The sequence below is a fragment of the Helianthus annuus genome, chromosome 13 (assembly GCF_002127325.2).
Source record: "Helianthus annuus cultivar XRQ/B chromosome 13, HanXRQr2.0-SUNRISE, whole genome shotgun sequence".
Taxonomy (NCBI): Eukaryota; Viridiplantae; Streptophyta; class Magnoliopsida; order Asterales; family Asteraceae; genus Helianthus; species Helianthus annuus.
In genome coordinates, this window is record NC_035445.2 from 111956544 (window position 1) to 111965324 (window position 8781).

Genomic DNA, 8781 nt, shown 5'->3' on the forward strand with positions numbered 1-8781 from the left:
CATTTAGTGTTTATCCAACATGTAAAATGCCATCTAGATACTAGACAAAGTTAAATAAAATAATCAAGAAATGTGGGGAGTGGGTCACCACATGGTGACTGTCCCATCAGGGGGGGTTATGGTTGGGTTTTGATGTTATAGTTAGGATCTAATTAAGTTCTAATGGCATTAGTTAGAGTATTATGTGTGTGTTATAATACAAGGGTGTTAGGGTGTTCGGGGACCCTAACTAGCTCAGAAAAGTGTAAACAACGATTTTGGTAATATTTTTATGTTCCAAGTAAAGTCCGGTTGTTCGGTTGGATATTGATCCGTTAAAGTGTCAAGCAAAGCTTTAAAGTGCCTTTTATAGTGTTTTTAGTGACACAATAAATTCCCGACACTTTGGAAAGTGTCTAGTATTATTTTCCCATGTTTTTGCACTTTACTAGTTATGTTAAATGCTGAATTTTTGTATAAAGTGCAGAATTTTGAAATTAAAGCATGCTTTAGGCACATCCGGTCACTATAACTATCACCTAGTGACGCAGTTTTATAATCCTCACCTCCCTACACTCCCTACTAGTGTAGTAATCTATTCCCGGCTCATACTAGCCTCAGAGAGAATGTCTGTCTAGTGCTGGCAATGTCAGCATGTTTACTGGGTTATCCGTTCACTGTGCTAACTGTGCTTTTGTGCATCAAGTTTGTCACTATGGTTTTGTGTGTAATAAATGGAGTGACAGTAATACAGTATGATGCATGAATATGTATGTATCAGAAATCAAGAAGCAGTTTAACCACAATTGTAAGCAAGCACAGTTATTAAGCATTAATTAAATATTAATTAATTTGTACGGATACCTGGTTTGGTGAGGGTTGTCACAACCACGCCCCCGTGTCCGCTGGGCACGGCCCCGTGGTGGACAGTAGAAGCTTCTATGGTTTGTCTTTTCTGCTGCTTCTTGGGCACGGCCCCGTGCTCGCTGAGCACGGGGCATGTTCAGTCTTCTGTCTTCTTTGTTTTGCTTGAGAAGATGCTGTCGGGGGGTCGGGCATGTCACTTTTGTTCCTTTTCTTGTATTTATGTTAGATTTTGCTGTCTTTTTGCTTCTTTTGTTATTTTGACCTCATTTAATCTTGAAAATACAAAAGGAAGACAAAAGCACACTTTTTCCAACATTAGTACTAAAAAAGGGTTAGTTTTAAGCCACAATTGATGTAATTTATATGTTGCATTTTGTGCACATCAGCAACCAAATGAGTCATGAATAGGTTCCATAAGTTAATATGCTTAAAATGTGTTATGATATCAGTAGGATGTCTTCCATTATGCCCAAAACGAATTTAAAATTAATTTAAGCCCCGTAGGGGTATTTTGGTCATTTTAAAGTTTATAAAAGAGGTTAAATAGTCATCTGTGGTTCTGGTCTAAAATAATCAGTAAAAATATTTATTTTCATGAGTTAGATCAGTAAGATATCATACATATGTGAACTTTGTCATTTATGGCCAAACTATGCACCGAAGGGGCATTTTGGTAATTTCACATATGCTTTAAGGGTTAAATTTTGAAATCTGAGTTCAAAACTTTTACTTACTCTTAAAGTATAAAAATTTACTTATAATATCTATAGGTAATGAGTCTTAAGTGTCAAATATAGTTTTAACCCATACTATGTGTTTAAAAAGCGTAAAAGTCGGTATTTGACGATGTTTGGGTTATTTAAGGAAATCTGAGATTTTGATCAGTCTCTAAAGCTTAAAATATTTTATTTAACATATGAAATCAGTAGGAAAAGGTTTGCTATCAAAATGTTATGTAAAACTCATTTTATCAAAGAAAAGGGCAATTTCGTCAACACCGAATTTACATTAAAACTCTATAATATAATCAGTTTAAAATTTGGCAAAAATTTCCAAAAATCCCTAAATGTTATATTATATCAGTGGGTAGAAAGTTTTGTACCAAAATTTGGTTTTAAGTATGATTTATACTAAAAATGCCATTAAATTAAATAAAAGCTTTCATTTTACGATATCGCGCATAACTTCTATTTTAGACCACGAACTGATGTCAAATTTTTAGGACATGTTTATAAATCAGTAATTAAGGTTTTTGTCCTCTCACATTTTCAAAAATCTCGTTTTTATATCAAAAGGGCATAATGGTCAACTTTTAAGCATTTAACGGAAACATGCAAATGATTTGGATTTCAAAGGAACCATATTGTATAAGCTCAGAGTGTTATACTAACATGTAATATGGTCCTAAAGGAACCCTAAGGCATATCTAAACTAAGCTAAATCGGGTCAGAACTGAAACTCAAAGCAAAAGTCTACTTTTGCGACTTTCGGTTGCGAACCGAGCCTAAACTCAGAATTGTCGGGTTGAACATGCCTAAACATGTTCTTATAATACTTACCAAGTTATTTTAGTGTTAAAACATGTTTCATAACCTCTGCATTATCAGTTATGAATGCATTTGTAAAAATTGATTCTGTTGACTTTTTATTAATACATTTGACCCGACAATTGACTGAGATAATGTGATAATTAGAAGGTGCCCTTTTAAGGGTTATTACCTACATAATTACCAACACATAGCCACTTTCAATTCGAATAATGGCTAGATCATTAGTGATTAATCACCAAGTCAAAGCTTAATTACGATAACTTTGACTTTCGGTCATTAAGCTAATAAAACTTAAACTTAGGAAGCTAAGAACACTTATTAGAGTACTTAGCACGAATATTGAACTGAGGAAAGCTTTCTTGAACTCCAGGAAGCTCCATAGAAAGAGTTTTGAAGTGAAATTCAAAGTGTGCAAATGAACAAGAACAAGACAAGGCCTTATATAGGAACTTTGATGCATCAAGATCAATCCATATGTCCTTATGTTGCTTTTCAGATGTTCCCATGTGTCCCTAATGCATGAAAAACCATTGGCTCAGACCCTTGTATCGAAATTTAGCATGCAAAGGCGATGGAACTGGCTGAAACATGCAGTTGTCCTTGTTTTCTGTTACTTGTACTCTTCCGCAGGCCGCGTAAGACTCAAAGAAAGTCTACACGGGCCGTGAGGCTCCTCTTTGACCGGATAACAACTTTCACTTATTGCAGTTTCAGTCCCTGGTCCATTTTTAATTTAAATAACTTTCGTTTATTGCACTTATGACCCCCATAGTTAACTTTTAAGGGCCTAGGGTCATATATTAACCCCGTTAAGCTCCCGGTTAGTCGTACGATCACCCGAAAGGTCTTGATTCATCGAAACTCCACGAGATTACTATCCATTATTCTTGAGAGTAAAATATACAATTATTACAATGTTTTTGGGATCGTTAAAAGATCACTCAGAGGTAACATTAAACATCTTGACACTTTTAACCCTCATGATTCGTAAGATCCTCATTCCAAGCACAAACAACTTTCTTTGTTTGACAATTTTATTCATTAAAGAATACGAACGTCGTGTGAGGTCAATCAGAGGCATAAGATTGGCATGTTGACACTTTGGATCCTTTTTAGTTACATATATACATTGTTTGACAATTTTAGTCCATCGGAATCAATTCCTTACACATTTAAAGTCCATGACATGTGTCTTTATTATATTGGACATGATTTTATGAGGTGTTACAGTTGGGCCAAGTCGTAAAAAAAAAAGAAATTTATTCGGGAGCCTAGATCAGTTTTGGGCTGGGTTTTAAGTTTAGTTTATTTGGGCCTTTTTAAAATTAATTTGTATTCGCAAAGTTGAGTTAGGCCGGGAGTTTTAAGTTATTTTTGGGCCTTTTCGAGTTGATACTTTTCGGGTTGATACGAGATTATTTTCAAAGTAATTTGGCCTGGGTTTTGATCTGATACAAATATTTTTCTTATAATTAAAAAAAAATGTTTTAAAATCAGTTAACTCGCATTGCACAAGTTGAACATGAAACAGGAACCGCAACCCGACCTCCAAAGTAGAAAGGATCAGCTGATTTCAACAGTTGGAAAAACCGAATCAAGTCCTTTTTCGAATACACAGACTATAACCAATGGATCTCGATCACTGTCGAACCCCACATCCTGATAACCATTTGTGATAACATACGTGTAGTCAACAACGATCCCTCGACTTACACAGATAAAGACAAGGCATTGATTCAACGTGACCGCCGGGCTCACGCTACTTTAACAATTGCCCTATCAACGGATGACTACAATGTCACGGCCCCGGACCCGGTTTGACCCGTTTCAGGAGCCGCGGCACAGGAATCCCGTGGTATTTAATTTAGGTGACAGCGGAAGTCTTTTTAAAACAGGATCTTTCAATAATTTAAACTGCCCGTTTCATAATTTAGGGATAAATTCCCGTAATTTATAATAATGCGATTTCCCAGGGAAATCTTTATTTTCAAAACATGTTTCTTTTATTTATTTACACTGAGCCACTTTTCTAAGCTGGGAGTGCTTCACGGCACTTTTCTTCGCTCACAACAGATCACCTGAAACATGTTTGAAAAAGGTTTTGTCAGCGGGGAAATACGGAGGGAATCATTCAGTTTACTAAAACGACACATTTGTTATAATTCACAGTATTAAGGGTGATTACAATGTTTCGGATATCAAACCAACTACCCACAGTATTTGTCACTCGACTACCCATTGGCTAGCCCATTTGTCCAACGGTGTCTGTGACTGTGGTCAGATCACCCCTTGGCCGCCCGTTTGTCCAAGTGTGACGGGAAATAAGTAATGTATACAAAACCCCACATACCGGCTGTAATTTGGTGATTACATAGACTTAATCCCTGTAATTATAACTTTGAAAATAGTTGTAGAGTTTTGTAAAACAATTGATAAAAAGAGAATGACTCACATTGCAGATTTTAGGAGCAGAGTTTAAGCCTACTGTATAGCCCTGATTAACCTAATTTAAATAACAATGCACACACAAACGGGTTAGTAACTAATTCAGCAGTTACGTCAATTCACGAGATTAAACCCTCACAACGATTAATAAGTGAAATACTTAATCAATTCAATGGATTCACAACGAATGACAGAGCATAGTCCGAATTCGAACAACACTTAAACATTCAAGTCGAAATCACAATGAATAATAAAGTATAAGCTCTATTTGAGCAGCACTTAAACAATCGTTGGATAGTTATAATCGATCGGGCGTTGAATCGTAATAGCGATCGAGTTATTACCCTGATTGCGGCAGCACCTCGTGAATCGTGTGTGTTTAATTGTACTGTAACAACCTTAATTCGACGTACACAGAGTATTTTCACGTCGTTTTCAATTCCTATTTCAAGTCCCAAGGTCGGCTATTTATAGTGATTTTTGGGACTCGCTTACGGACCGTAAGCCGTTTCCCTTGCGGTCCGTAAGTTAAGCAGTCTAATTATAGGCTGCCTAGGCTCGGGACTAGCTTGGCTGACTTTACAAATTTGGCCAATCAGCTTGTTGCAACGTTTTATTTAGATAAACGTTCAACTAGGGTTTGCCCCCCTTGAGTATTAGGGGCCCTGATCCTAATTCCGATTGTTCTGAAAATTTTAGGGTTAATGCAGAATTACTTGGGTGTCTCAATGAGGGTTTTCTTATTATCTAATTATCATCCTAATTATTGATTTTTTTTTGTTAGAGTTATTACATCCTCCCCACCTTAAGAGAAATCTGGTCCTCGAGATTTACTGAAATAGATGAGGGTATTTTCGCTTCGTTTCTTATTCCAGTTCCCAAGTGTATTCTGGTCCTCTCCTGGATTCCCATTTGACTTTCACCAGTACTAGTCGCTTGTGTTTGAGAAACTTGATCTTCTGGTCTTCTATTTGTAGGGGTTTCTCTACGAATTTCAGCTTTTCATTTACCTCTACATCTTGAAGAGGTATTACCAGGGATTCGTCTGATAAGCATTTCTTGAGATTGGATACATGAAATACATCATGTATTCCAGCTAATTCTTCTGGTAGTTGTAGACAATAAGCTACTGGTCCTATTCGTTGGATTACTGGGAATGGTCCAACATATCTTGGACTCAGTTTACCTTTCTTACCAAATCGTACCACTCCTTTCCAAGGAGAAACTTTTAAAAGTACTTTGTCTCCTACCTGAAATTCTAGTGGCTTACGGCGATTGTCTGCATAGCTCTTCTGACGATCTTTAGCTGTCTTCAATCTTTCCTTGATTTGTGTTATCTTGTCAGTAGTTTCTTGTACGATTTCTGGACCTGATAATTGACTTTCTCCTATTTCTGCCCAACAAACGGGAGTTCTGCACTTGCGTCCATACAGTGCTTCAAATGGAGCAGCTTCGATGCTCGAATGATAACTATTGTTATAGGAGAATTCAATTAATGGTAAATGGTTATCCCAATTACCACCAAAGTCAATTACACATGCTCGGAGCATGTCTTCGAAGGTTTGTATCGTCCTTTCACTTTGTCCGTCCGTTTGAGGATGATATGCAGTACTTAAACTGAGTCGGGTTCCCATTGCCTCCTGGAAACTTGTCCAGAAATGGGAAGTGAAACGACTATCTTTATCCGATACAATAGAGAGTGGGACTCCATGTAAGGATACTACTTCGTCTACGTACAACTTGGCTAATCTTTCCATGCTAAAGGTTTCCTTCATTGGTAGAAAATGAGCTGATTTGTTTAATTGATCCACAATTACCCAAATAGCATCATTACCTTTTCTGGTTTTGGGTAACTTAGTAACAAAGTCCATTGTTATGAGTTCCCATTTCCATACAGGCATTTCCAATTGTTGTAGTAGTCCTGAAGGTTTCTGGTGTTCTGCCTTAACTTGCGAACAAGTAAGACACTTGGTTACATATTCAGCTATGTCCTTTTTCATTCCTATCCACCAGAAGTTATTTCTTAAATCTTGGTACATCTTATTGTTTCCTGGATGTACGGTATACCTAGATTTATGAGCTTCTTCTAAAATTTTATTTCTTAATTCTCCCTGCTTAGGTACCCAAATTCGTTTCTTGTGGAATCTCCAAATTCCATCTTTTCCTTGTTCTAGTTCCTTTAGGTAACCTTTCATTCCTTCGGCATCATCCTTGATTGTCGTTTCCTGAATGTTCTTCAATTGTTCCATTAAATCTAATTGTAGATTTAACCTAAGAGCACGGACTCGCTTTTGCTTTTCATGATACTTACGACTTAAGGCATCTGCGACTACGTTTGCCTTTCCTTCGTGATATTGAATAGCACAGTCGTAATCGCTTAGGATTTCCATCCACCTTCTTTGCCTCATATTTAACTCTTTTTGCCCAAATATATACCTTAAACTTTTATGATCTGTATAGATAGTAAACTTACTTCCGTACAGATAATGTCTCCAAATCTTAAGGGCAAAAATTATGGCTCCTAACTCTAGGTCATGAGTTGTATAATTTTCTTCGTGCTTTTTCAACTGCCTAGAGGCATACGCAATTACCTTCTTGCGTTGCATCAACACGCATCCGTATCCTAATTTTGAAGCATCACAGTAGACTTCAAGGTCTTCTGTTCCTTCAGGTAAAGCTAAATTGGAGCATTCGTCAATTTGTGCTTTAGAATCTTAAAAGCTTCTTCTTGTCTGGGTCCCCATTCGAACTTAACTGCCTTACAGGTTAGCTTAGTCAAAGGTACAGCTATCTTAGAGAAATCCTTAATAAATCGTCTATAGTATCCAACTAATCCTAGAAAACTTCTAACTTCCATAGCCGTTCGTGGGACCTTCCATTTGGTGATTGCTTCTATTTTAGCAGGATCTACGTGAATTCCTTCGTGATTCACCATATGACCTAAAAATTGTACTTCCTGCAGCCAGAATTCACACTTCGAGAATTTGGCATAAAGATTTTCCTTTCTTAACAAAGTTAAGAGTGCATGCAGGTGCTCACAATGTTCTTTCTGACTTTTGGAATAAATGAGTATATCGTCAATGAACACGATTACAAATTTATCCAAGTATGGTTTACAGATCCTATTCATCATGTCCATAAATGCGGCTGGAGCATTTGTTAATCCGAAGGGCATGACTGTAAACTCATAATGACCATATCTAGTTCTGAAAGCAGTTTTAGGTATGTCCTCCTCTTGCACTTTCAGCTGGTGATATCTAGATCTTAAGTCTATCTTAGAAAAATACCTAGCTCCTTGCAATTGATCAAAAAGGTCATCAATCCTAGGTAGTGGGTATCTATTCTTAATTGTAACCTTATTCAATTCCCTATAATCGATACACATTCTCATCGATCCATCTTTCTTTTTCACAAATAACACTGGTGCACCCCAAGGGGATGAACTAGGTTGTATAAATCTTTTGCTTAGTAATTCATCTAATATCTTTTTCAATTCTAGCATTTCGGTAGGTGCTAATCGATAAGGTGCCTTAGCTATTGGTGTAGTACCTGGAATTAGATGAATTCTAAACTCTACTTCCCTATCCGGTGGTAACCCAGGTAATTCTTCTGGAAAGACATCTGGGTATTCTGAAACTATAGGGATGTCCTGAAGTTCCTTACTTTTAGTGTTAATGATTACCGAAATCATATACACCATTTCTTGTTTCCTTGAATAACTAGCCAATTTCATTACTGAAATGAATTTCAGTGGCTTCCGAAGTCTATCTCCTGTAATTAAAATTACTTCTCCTGTGGGGGTACGGATTTCTAAGGAATTCTTATCACACAGGATTCGAGCATGGTTGGCGACTAACCAATCCATTCCTAATACTACATCAAATCCGGCTAGATTCATAGGTAATAGGTTTGCAGAAAACTTATGGTCTAACAGTTCTAT